The sequence below is a fragment of the Neomonachus schauinslandi genome, chromosome X (genome assembly GCF_002201575.2).
Source record: "Neomonachus schauinslandi chromosome X, ASM220157v2, whole genome shotgun sequence".
In the NCBI taxonomy this organism is placed as follows: Eukaryota; Metazoa; Chordata; class Mammalia; order Carnivora; family Phocidae; genus Neomonachus; species Neomonachus schauinslandi.
The window spans coordinates 74,306,721-74,320,026 of record NC_058419.1 but is presented as its reverse complement, the minus strand read 5'-3'; positions in this window follow the sequence as shown (position 1 = coordinate 74,320,026).

Sequence of the window (13,306 nt, the reverse complement as noted above, 5' to 3'; positions counted from 1 at the left end):
GACAGAGAGCATGAGAGGGAGGAGGGTCAGAGGGAGAAGCAGACTCCCCGCCGAGCAGGGAGCCCGATGCGGGACTCGATCCTGTGACTCCAGGATCATGACCTGAGCCGAAGGCAGTCGCTTAACCAACTGAGCCACCCAGGCGCCCTCATTGATAGCATTTTTAAGTTCTGCTAATTCAGCTTTCACTTCTGCCCTTAGAGACTCTATGTTGCCATTAATTGATTTCCCCATTCTAGCCATTGTCTTCACAATTGCTGGCCTGAATTTCATCTCCGACATCTTGGTTATACCTGCATCCATTTGTAAATCTACAGCATAAGTCATAATCTCTGAGTATTTTCTTTTTTGGGGGTTCCTCCTCCTAGTCGTTCTGTTGATTGGTAGTTGAGGGAATGTACAGAGTCCAAATTATTGACCACAACCCAAACAATATGCACCAGTTGTCTAGGGACCTTAGGGTTGCTGGCCTCTTGTTTTCCCAGCCTGTCTTCTGGGGTGGGGCCTGCCGTGCTGTTACTCAGGCAACCCTGTTTGGGCAGAGTTGCCCTGCCCCACCTGTGGTGGAGGATGGGCTCAGTGGGAACCGCTTTCTTGGGGCTTTTGTTCTCTGGCGGCTTTCCCTGCCAGCTTTCTGCATCTCTTCTGAGAATCAGAGCAGAAGAGACCATTTCCAACCCTCTGCCTCAGAGCAGAGATATCACAATCTGTTCTTCAGTGAGCTCTCCAGGCCACACTATCTCCATTTCTGTCTGTGCTCCTATAAACTGCAGTGTCCTGGGTTGTGCATCCCTCCTCAGTGCTCCCAGTCCTCGCCTCCCTGTCAGGGCACGTTGCTGCCCTTTGTGCTTCTAAAACTGCCAGCCGCCCCCAGTTTGCATGCACAGTCCACCGTTCAGGTTTCTGTCTAAGTCCTTTCCCCACTGCTACTGGTCTGCAAGTCTGTGGCCCATCCCCAGTGTGGGAGCCTGTTGCTCACTGGCTGTGTGGGATCCCCACGGCCAGGCTCCCTCCCACTGCCATTTATCCTCTGATATCTGCCTGCATAATCAAGGCTCCCCACTTCGTACCTAGAAACCAACTGCCAGTGATCCTCTGTTTGTAGAGATCCAGATCTTCTTACATCTCAGGCTGATTTCATGGGTGCTCAGAGTGGTCTGGTAGATATCCAGCTCAATTCCGAGGACCAGTTGAAATAGGGTCCCCTATTCCTCTGCCAACTTTTCCAAATCTGCCTTTTTTTCTTTTTTTTCCTTTTTTTTTAAAGCTTTTATGTATTTATTTGAGAGAGAGTGAGCATGAGTAGGGGAAGGCTCCCTGCCAAGTGGGAAGACCAATGTGGGGCTTGATCCCAGAACCCTGGGATCATGACCTAAGCCAAAGGCAGACACGTAATGACTGAGCCACCCAGGCACCCCTTTGCCTATTTTTCTAATAGATGGTCTTTTAAAAATTAATTTGTAGATATTTTTTACATATTCTTGATATGAGCCCTTTGTCAGATATATTGTTCATATTTTCTCCAACTCTGGGAGTTGTTTTTTTTCTCTTGACATGACATCTTTAATTAACAGAAGTTATTGATTTTAATTTAGTTCATGTTATTGAACTTTATCTTTATGGATAGACCTTTTGTTGTCCTGTTTTAGAAATCTTTGCTTATTCCAAGATCATGAAAATGTTCCATATTTTTTTTATCTAAATGTTTTATTGTTTTACCCTCAACCTTTAATTTTATAATACATCTGACATTGATTCCCATGTATGGTCTTATAGGGGTCCAGGTTTACAATTTCCCCAATATGGCAATCCAACTGACACAGCACTATTTATTGAAGAGACAATTATTTCTTCACTACACTGCAGTGTTACCTTCATCATAAATCAGTTGTCTATATATGTGTGGGTATGTTTCTGGACTATTTATTCTGCTCCATTGGTCAGTTTGTTTATTCTTGTGCCAGTATACCAAACTGTCTTATTTACTAGAGCTTTATGTTAGGTCTATAATATAAGTCCCATGGTCAAGATTGCCTTGGCTGTTCCTAGCCCTTTGAAATTCTATATGATTTTTAGAATGAGTTTGACAAATTTGGTTAAAAAATCAAACAAACCAACAAACCTAGTGCTTGGGATTTTGTGTGGGGTTGTGTCAAATCAATATACTTATTTTGGGAAGTATGTAGATCTTTAAAATACTGAGTCTCTCAGTTCATGAACATGCTGTATCTCTCTATTTAGGCCTTCTTTAATTTCTTTCAACAACGTTTTATTGTTTTCAGTAGAGTCTTACATTTTTTGAAAGATTTTATTTATTTACTTGACAGAGAGACAGATAGCAAGAGCAGGAACACAAGCAGGGGGAGGGGGAGAAGGAGAAGCAGGCTTCCTGCTGAGCAGGGAGCCTGAGGCAGAGCTCAATCTCAGGACCTTGGGATCATGACCTGAGCTGAAGGCAGATGCTTAACAACTGAGCCACCCAGGTGCCCCTGGAGTCTTAAATTTTTTTCATAATTTTTGTTCCTAGGAATTTTGTAATTTTGATGCTAATGTATATGACATTATTTCAAATTTCAGTTTCTATATATAGCTAGTATGTAGAAATATAAATATTTTTGTATACTGACTGAACTTGCTAAACTTACTTGTCAAGTCTAATAGTTTTTAGATTCTTTTGGGTTTTATACATATACAAATATGTCACCTGAGAATAATAACAGTTTTATATCTTCCTTTCTAATCCTTATTATTTTTATTTCTTTTTCTCATTCTATTGCAATGGCTAGAACTTCAATATAAATCTGAATCAAAATGGTGATAGCAGGCATTCTTTACTTATCCCTGATTTCAGGGGGAAGGCTTCAATACTTCACTACTAATTGTGATGTTTTCTGTAGGTTTATATATATTCTTTATCATATTAAAGAAGTTCCCTTCTATTTCTACTCTGCTAAGGGTTTTTATCATGTATAGGCTTTGGAGTTTTTTCAATTTTTTTTTTGTATCTCCTAAGATGATCATAATTTTCTTCTTTTTCTGTTAATGATTTAGAATGTTAAACAACCCTTTCATTCTTAGAACAAACCCACTTGCTTGTGATGCATTTTGCTCTATATAAAGCTGGGTTCAATTTAATAAAAACTTGTTTAGTATTTTTGCATCCATGTTCATAAGAGATTGGTTTATTGTTTAATTTTCTTGTAATGTCCTTCCTGCTTTGCTTTCTATGTTGCTACAATGGCACAAATAACTAAGCCAATCATGTCCCAGGAAAGCCTGCCTCATTCCTTGGGAAGTTAGATAGGTCCTATTCAATAAGCATTTTTATCATCCATATTTGCTTTTTCAGGCTCAGCAATCTGACCAGGAGAAGGCCTTGCTTTTTTGTTAATCATTTCTTCTCCTCATCCCTTATAAGGCTAATGGTGATGTTAGGCCCTGCTGGAATATGCTGAGTGGGTATTCTCAGTGGCAGTGGAGGGGCGGAGATGAAAGAATTACTATTCTTGGTCCTGTCTCCTTGGTAGAGGAGCTCACTTTTTGTTGGCAGGATCCTTCTACCTACCCTTCTCTCATAGTCAGCAGGGGTCCTGCTGGGTTCCATGAGGAAACTAAGACTTAGAAAGATGAAGCAACTTGCCCAAGTTCACTCAGCCTGTACATGACAAAACTAGGCTTCAAACACAAGTTTCTCTAGTTACCTACTGCATTGGTGATGGGAGTTTAGTCCAGCAGGCACAGCCACATCAATAGCTGATACCTGCCTACAGTCACCAAATGAAAGTAGTCATCTGAGCTTCACGTCTGTTTCAATGGAGTCACCTGGTATTTTCAGTTCTTGTATTACACTGTCTTTTAATAACCAGAACAGGAGTACCTTGTACCAAACAGTGTTAGCCAAAGAAGGTAAGTTATTTTAATATGTACTAAAAACTGCTCGCTTCAATGTTATTATGTTATGTCTTTAAACTCTTGTGTTTGTGTGTTAAAATGACTTGAATGTAGGGAAAATTAACATAAAGTAGATTTTGAAGCAATAGACTATTGTTTTTTAAAAAAGATTATAGCCAGGTAGACCTCCTTTCTTGGTTTCTCTGTCACATCACAAAAAAGAGAACTTGAAGCAGATGACAGATTGATGTGTTTTCTGAAGCATCTTCTGACAATGATAGATTTGTAGGTTTTGAAGGTATATCCTTCCAAAAATAACCTAGCACATATCCCCTCAAATTACCTGGCATTATGTTTTTTGTGTTACCATCTGAGGTCTGACTGGGGCCACAAAGTAAAGAAAATAAAGGGAACGTTTATTTATTGTGCACCTACTACATGTACCACATCTTGGCCTTCTCACAGTCATCATGCCTTAACCTAGGATGTGGTGTTTCCCAAGATGGATGCTGTAAAGTTCCTTTCAGGAAAGTCCCAGGACATTCCCTACGACCTAATAGAGTAAAAAATATATGTATTTTTTGAGATACATACCATATAAATAAAAGAGACAGAGTGATGGGGAGAGAGGGAGGAAAAGATAGGGTGAGGGAGCAAATGAGCAGAGGAGGAAATATAAATGAAAATATAGAATAATAAATAATTCTCTTGCTTTTCTGACACTATAGTTTTGCCTATTTTTAAATTTTATATAAATGGAGTCATTTGCTATGCTGTCTTTTGTATCTTGCTTCTTTCACTCAAGATTATGGCTATAAGATTCATGTAAGATTGGTTATTACAGTTATTCATTCTTGTTGTTAGTCATTTCTTGTACAAATACTTAAAATATAGTATAATTTATGAAGTTATATGTCCACCTTATATAGGGCCATCCTAGTCATCTATCCAGTGTATCAATTTTACTCTATGTGTATGGAAGTGAGTAGGAACCTTAGTTTCTTCATAAGTGAGAGATAACAGAACTTGCCAACTCATCATTTTGTTGTGAGAATTAAATAAGATAAATGAAAGTTTAACATGCATAGTGTCTCCCTGTTGCTCTGTTTCTTCCACAATGGAAAGCTTTAATGCACAGAGCATATGGCTTTGTAACCAGAGATACTTGGCATAGGTTTCTAGTTCCATTGCCTCCCTTGCCTTTTTGAAGCCTCAGTTTGTTCATCTATAAGATGATGATTGATTATATCTATCAATCATCACAGTATGTACAAATATTGAATCATTATGTTGTACACCTGTAACTAATATGTCAATTATATCTCAATAAAAAAATCCCCCAAGCAAGTTTTGTTAACAGGGATTCTGTTAAAAACTGTACAATACCTGGCATATGGTAGGCAGTTGGCAGAGTTGATTTTTTTAGACATTCTAGGCTGGGCTGTTTAGACACCATATCATATCTATGGTAAGAGTATGTCAATCTCCCAGCTTAGCACAGAAAGGCATCACTGAAACTCTGTGTGTTTGTGTGTGTGTGTGTGTGTGTGTGTGTGTGAAAGAGACAGACAGAGACAGAGAGAGGAGATGAGGCAGGTAGGGATGAAACTGAGAGAAATAATGAAGTTGTTTTCCTGCAGCTGACCCGACCTTGCCTAGAAAAGGAAGGGAGAACCCTTTTGAAGTAGAGCTTGCAAAAAAAAAAAAAAAAAAAGGCCAAGACGTGTTTTTCCCATGAGTGGGGGATTCTGATGAGTGAGTGACCTGAATGAGGAAAGTATAGTTATTATTACATTTGTCTTGCTATGACAACCAGACATGAACTGCATAACACAGAATCCTGAAGAGTTACCCTAGGAACCCATGCTGGCCAGTTAGAAACAGTTTTGTCAGATGTTATTAATTATTGCCCAACACCCTCCCTTCCTCCTCAGGAAATTGACTCAACTCTATCGACACTTTATGTTTGTCTTTATGACTGATAAGGAGGGTGAGGCCTGAACTTCCTTTATACCCTCTCCACCAAATCATTTTTATCTGAGTGGGGTGACTTGTCTGTTGTTCTCCTTTCATCTGCTAGAAGCCATACCCTGGACATTCTCTACTGAATTGAGTGGTATTTAACAAATATCAAATCCTAAAGATGGTTCTGTCTTTTTCTCAATGCTCTTCCTCCCTCCATATTCCCCAAACTCAGAGTAGTATACCCTGCACTATCTCCCAGACATGAAGAGGAAAGCTATTCAGAAGCAGTGATATGTGAATATTGAACCACCCTTGCAATCTAGGAATAAATCCCACTTGATTGTGGTGAATGATCTTTTTTAATGTATTGTTGAATTAGGTTTGCTACTATTTGTGGAGAATTTTTGCATCTGTGTTCATCAGGGATATTGGCCTGTTTTCCTTGTGTGTGTGTGTGTGTGTGTGTGTATGTGGTGTCTTAATATGGTTTTGGCATCAAGGTATTGCTGGCCCCAGAGAATGAATTCTGAAGTTCTCCTTCCTATTCTATTTTTTGGAATAGTTTGAGAAGAATGGGTATTAAGTCTTCTTTAAATGGTAGAATTTGCCTGTGAAGCCATCTTGTCCTGGACTTTTGTTTTTAAGGAGTTTTTTCTTTTTAAGATTTTATTTATTTATTTGAGAGAGAGAGCACAAGCTAGGGGGAAGGGAAAAGGGAGAGGGAGAAGGAGACTCTCCACTGAGCAGGGAGTCCACCAGCTAGATCCCAGGACCTTGAGCTCATGACATAAGCCAAAGGCAGACATTTAACCAACTGAGTCACCCAGGTGCCCCTGTAGGGAGTTTGATTACTGATTCAATTTCTTTGCTGGTGATTGTCTGTTCAAGTTTTCTGTTTCTTCCTGTTTCAGTTTTGGTAGTTTATATGTTTCTAGGAATTTATCCATTTCTTCTAGGTTGTCCAATTTGTTGGCATATAATTTTTCATAGTATTCTTTTACAATTGTTTATTGTACTGTGGTGTTGGTTGTTATTTCTCCCCTTTCATTAGTGATTTTGTTTATTTGAATCCTCTTTTTTTTTTTTTTGATGAGTCTGACTGCAGGTTTATTGATTTCATTGATCTTACCAAAGAACCACTTCCTGGTTTCTACTGGAGCTTTATGAGTTTCTATATCTTTTATTTTTGCTCAAATCTTTACTATTTTCTTAATTCTGCTGGTTTGGGGTTTATTCTTTTTCTAGCTTCCTTTGGCATAAAGTTAGGTTGTTTATTTTAGATTTTTCTTGTTTCTTGAGGTAGTCCTGTATTGCTATAAACTTCCCTCTTAGGACAGTTTTTGCTGCATCCCAAGGATTTTGGATCATTGTGGTTTTCATTTTCATTTGTTTCCATGTAAGTTTTGACTTCTTTGATTGCATGTTTGACATATTTATTGTTTAGCAGCATGTTATTTAACCTCCATTTGTGGTCTTTCTAGATTTTGTCTTGTGGTTAATTTCTGGTTTCACACTGTTGTGTACAGAAAAGATGAATGGTATGACGTTGAGCTTTCTGAATTTGTTGAGAACTGTCTTGTGGCTTAGTATGTAGTTTATACTGGAAAATGTTCCATGTGCACTTGAAAAGAATGTGTATTCCACGGTTTAAGATGGAATGTTCTGAATATATGTGTTAAATCCATCTGATCCAGTGTGTCTTTCTAAGCCACTCTTCTTTGCTGACTTTCAGTTTAGAATATCTGCCTATTGTTGGAAGTGGGGTGTTAAATTCCTCTACTATTATTGTATTATTATTGATTATTTCCTTTATGTTTGTTATTAAATGTTTTATATATTGGGTGCTCCCATATTGGATGCTTAAATATTTACAATTATTTATATCTTCCTGTTGGATTGTCCCCTTTATTATTATATAGTGTCCTTTTTTTTTTGCCTCTTGTTACACTCTGTTTTAAAGTCTGTTTTGTCTGATAAGCATTGCTACTCTGGCTTGTTTTGAAATTACCTTGCATGATAAATGTTTCTCCATTTCTTTGCTTTCATTCTGCATGTGTCTTTATATCTTAAATGTCTTTTGTAGGCAGCATATTGATGGGTCTTGAATTTTTACCCATTGTGTCACCCTATGTCTTTTGATTGGAGCATTTAGTCCATTTAGATTCAAAGTTAATATTTATTTTATTTTATTCTATTTTATTTTATTTTATTTTGTTTTGTTTTTTATTTCATTTCATTTCATTTTAATTCCAGTGAAGTTTACATACAGTGTTGTATTAGTTTTAGGTGTGCAATACAGTGATTCAACAATTCCATACCCAGTGCTCATCACAATAAGTGCACTCCTTAATTACTATCACTTATTTCACCCACCCGCCCACCCACCTCTCCTCTGGTAACCATCAGTTTGTTCTCAATAGTTAAGAGGTTATTTCTTGACTTCTCTCTCTTTTCTTTTGCTAATTTGTTTTGTTTCTTAAATTCCACATATGAGTGCAATCAGATGGTATTTGTCATTCTCTGACTGACTTATTTCACTTATGGCAAGATTTCATTATTATAGCTAAATAATATTCCATGGCATATAGATGATATAAATATAGATAGATATAAAGAGATAGAGAGAAATGCCACAACTATAGCAGCATTATTTATGATAACCAAATCAAATTATGGAGGCAGGCCAAGTGTCCATCAAATTAATTATTGATAGATATGTACTTATTGCCATTTTGTTAATTATTCTGTTGTTTTCCTTTGTAGTTTTTCTCTGATCCTTTGTTTCTTTCTCTCTTTCATGGTTTGCTGGCTTTCTTTAGTGATATACTGGTATTTCTTCATCTTTTTTCTTTGTATATCTAATACTTAGTTTTGATTTGTTGTTGCCATTAGATTTCTATATAAAATCTTCTGCATTTGCAGTATAAATTAACAGTCACTTAAATTTGAATCCATTCTTTATATCTCTCCCCCCACATTTTAGGTATATGGTTTCATAGTTTATATCCTTTTGTGAATCCCTTGACTGATTTTTACAAATATATCTATTTACTGCTTTTGTGCTTCCAAATTTTTGTACTCTTATTTATGGTCTTTCCTTTCCACTCAGAGTGTACCCCTTAATTATTTCTCCTGGACTGGTTTAGTGGTCATGAACTCCTTTAGTTTTTGTTTGTCTGAAAAACTTTTTATCTTTCCTTCTATTCTGAATGATAACCTTGGTGGATAGAGTATTCTTGGCTGCAGATTTTGCACTTAGATTATATCATGTCATTTTTCTTCTGGCCTGTGAAGTTTCTGCTGAAAAATCTGCTCATAGCCTTATAGGATTTCCCTTCTATGTAACTGTCGTCTTTTCTCTTGCTGCTTTTAATTTTTGTTTGTTTGTTTATCACTATTTTTTGCCTTGTTAATTACTAGTTCCTTGGTGTGTACCTCCTTGGGTTGATTTTGTTGGGGGATTTCTATGCCTCCAGGATCTGGATATCTGTTTCCTTCTCCACATTAGGAAAGTTTTCAGATATTATTTCTTCAAATAAATTTTCTGCCCCCTTTTTCTCTCTCTTCTTCTGGGCTCCTTATGATGCAAAAGTTATGAAACTTGATGGAGTTCCTGAGTTCCCTAAGGCTATTCTCAATTTGCATAATTCTTTTTTCTTTCATTTGCTCAGCTCATATACTTGTCTTTACTGTTTTCTGGGCCATTAATTCATTCCTCTGCTTCCTCTAGCTTGCTATTTATTACATCAAGTGTATTTTTAATTTCATTAATTGTATTCATTATCTCTGATATGTTATTTTTTTATATCTTTGTTAAGGGTGTCACTGAAGTCCTCCATTCTTTTCTCAAGTCCAGTGAGTATCTTTATGATCATTACTTTAAATTTTCTATCTGGTATATTACTTATATCTGTTTCACTTAGGACTCTTGCTGTGGTTTTCTCCTATTCTTCATTTGAGACATATTCCTCTGTCTCATTTTGTCTAACTCTGTCTCAGCTGCATATCCTGCTCTTGAAAGTAATGGCTTTATGAAGATGAGGTCCTATAGTACCCCGCAGTGCAGTGTCCCCTGTTCCCCAGGGCCTGGCACTTCAGGTGGTGTCTTCTATGAGTTCTGCATGTTTTCTGCTATTATGTCCTGGCTGATTTTTCCTTCAGTTCAGTCATGTTCAGAGGCTCTTTTTGTCTGTTGTGGGTAGCATATGTTCCCCAGCAGAGTGGAGCACAGTTTCACAATGTACATGATGGTCTGCTTGTGAAATAAGACCCACTGCCACTACTGCCACCAGAGCCAAGGCCTTACAAAGTGTAAGTGTCAGGAGACATGGTGTTGGTGGGAGATTGCATAGGTCTTCTGGGGGAGGTGCTCTGCAGTGCAGGAACTGAAGCAAGCATGACTTGAAAGGGCAAATCCACTTAAGCATGGGGGGGGGCTTGGTGTAATCCAGTTCGGTAGCAAGTGTTGGCACCGCACTCTTTTCCATAGGTGGCCTTGTGTTTATGCTAGGGTTTGGGGGAGGAAAGTGGTACCTGCCAGCTCCTCTGTTCCTGGAGTGGTCTCCCTGTGATCCCTGCCTCTCCTGGACATGCTCTGAGATGAATAAATAACTCTTACTCTCATATGTCCCAGGCATGACCCGAGTCGAAATCAAGTCAGATCCTTAACCAACTGAGCCGCCCAGGTGCCCCACAATCTTCAGATTTAATGTAATCCTTATCAAATTGCCAACAGCAATTTTCAGAGAACTAAAACAAATTGTCCCCATATTCATATAGAACCACAAAAGACCCCCAATAGCCAAAGAAACCTTGAAAAGAACAAAGGTGGAGTTATCAAAATTCCAGGACCAGATGTATTCACAGGAGAATCCTACCAAACATTTAAAGAAGACGTAATACTTAGTCTCTTCAAACTATTTCAAAAAAAAGAGGAGAAAAAGCTTCCAAATACATTCTATAAAGCTGGGATTATCTTCATACCAAAAGCAGACAAAGAAAGCACAGAAAAAAAAAAAGGAAAGACGGAAAGAAAGAAACTATAGGCCAATATCACTGATGAGCATAGATGCAAAATCCTCAACAAAATATTATCAAATGGCATTCAATAATACATTAAGAGGATTATTCACCATGATCAGGTGGGATTTATTCCAGTGATGCAAGGATGGTTCAATATCCACAAATCAATCAATATGATGCACCACATTAACAAACCAAAGGATAAAAATCATATGATTATCTCAGTAGATGCAGGAAAAGAATTTGACAAAATTCAGCATCCATTCAAAATAAAAACTCAACAAAGTGGATTTGGAGGGAACATACTCATGCTCAGTGTGGAGTCTGCTTGAGATTCTCTCTACCCCTCTCCCTCTCAAATAAATAAATAAAATATTTAAAAATATCTGTAGTTTGTTTTGGGTTGTATAGACATTTAAATAAAATTGATTCTCCCTAACCACGGGCATAGAATATCTCCATTTGTTTGTGTCATCTTCAATTTCTTCCATCAATGTTTCATAGTTTTCAGAGTACATGTCTTTCATCTCCTTGGTTAAATTTATTCCTACGTGTTTTATTATTTTTGGTGTCATTGTAAATGGGATTGTTTTCTTAATTTCTTTTTCTGCTACTTTGTTAATAGTGTTTAGAAACACTACATATTTCTGGGTAGTAATTTTGTATCCTACAACTTCACTGAATTCATTTATTACTTCTTGCAGTATTTTTGCTGAAGTCTTTAGGATTGTCTATGCATACTATCATGTCATCTGCAAATAGTGATGGTTTAACTTCTTTACCAATATAAATGTCACTTATTTATTTTTCTTCTCTGTGACTAGGATTTTCAGTACTATGTTGAATAAAAGTGCTGAGAATGTTTAATCCTGATCATAAATGATAAGTACTCAGTTTTTCACCATTAAGTATGTTGCTATCTGAAGATTTTTCATATATGACTTTATTATGTTAAAGTATGTTCCCTCCATGGGGCTCAATCTCACTATCCCGAGATCATGACCCGAGTCGAAATCAAGTCAGATCCTTAACCAACTGAGCCGCCCAGGTGCCCCACAATCTTCAGATTTAATGTAATCCTTATCAAATTGCCAACAGCAATTTTCAGAGAACTAAAACAAATTGTCCCCATATTCATATAGAACCACAAAAGACCCCCAATAACCAAAGAAACCTTGAAAAGAACAAAGGTGGAGTTATCAAAACTCCAGATTTCAATATATACTACAAACTCTACTAATAAAAGCAGTATGGTACTGGCACAAATAATGTTTCAATGGTTGATGTCAAAGTAATTATTGTCTGTGATTTCTTCTGTTCTTATGGTTTCATGTTTCACATTTAGACCTTTAATCTCTTTTGAGTTTGCTTTTATGTATGATGTAAGTAATCCAGTTTTTTTTTATATGTATCTGTCCAGTTTTCCCAGCACCATTTACTGAAGAGACTGTCTTTTCCCCATTGTATAAGCATGCCTTATTTGTCAGATTAATTGACCATATAAATGTGGGTTTATTTCTGGGCTCTCTATCTGGTTCCATTGATCAATGTGTCTATTTTTCTGCCAGTACTATACTGTTTTGATTACCACATCTTTGTAGTACATCTTGGAATCTGGAATTGTGATATCTACAACTTTGTTCTTCTATCTCAAGATTGCTTAGGCACAAAGGGATATAATTTTCAATAAAGATATTGAAATAAAAAAATTGCTTTGCATGAAATATCTTTCCTCAAAAAAATTAAAAATAGAAATACCATGCAATCCAACAATTCAACTACTGGTTATTTATCAAGAGAAAATAAAAAAAAATAATTTGAAAATATATATGCTCCCTTAGGTTTCTTTCTTTTTTTAAATATTTATTTTACTTTATTATGTTATGTTAGTCACCATACAGTACATCATTAGTTTTTGATGCAGTGTTCCATGATTCATTGTTTTTGTATAATACCCAGTGCTCCATGCAATATGTACCCTCCCTAATACCCGTCACCAGGCTAACCTATCCCCCCACCCCATCCCCTCTACAACCCTCAGTTTGTTTCTCAGAGTCCATAGTCTCTCATGGTTCATCTCCCCTCTGACTTCTCCCCACCCTTCATTTTTCCATTCCTTCTCTTAATGTCCTCCATGCTATTCCTTATGTTCCACAAATAAATGAAACCATATAATTGAATTTCTCTGCTTGACTTATTTCACTTAGCATAATCTCCTCCAGTCCCATCCATTTTGATGCAAAATTTGGGTATTCGTCCTTTCTGTTGGTTGAGTAACATTCCATTGTATATATGGGCCACATCTTCTTTATCCATTCATCTATTGAAGGGCGTCTCAGCTCTTTCCACTATTTGGTTATTGTGGACATTGCTGCTATGAACATTGGGTTTCATATGGCCCTTCTTTTCACTACATCTGTGACTTTGG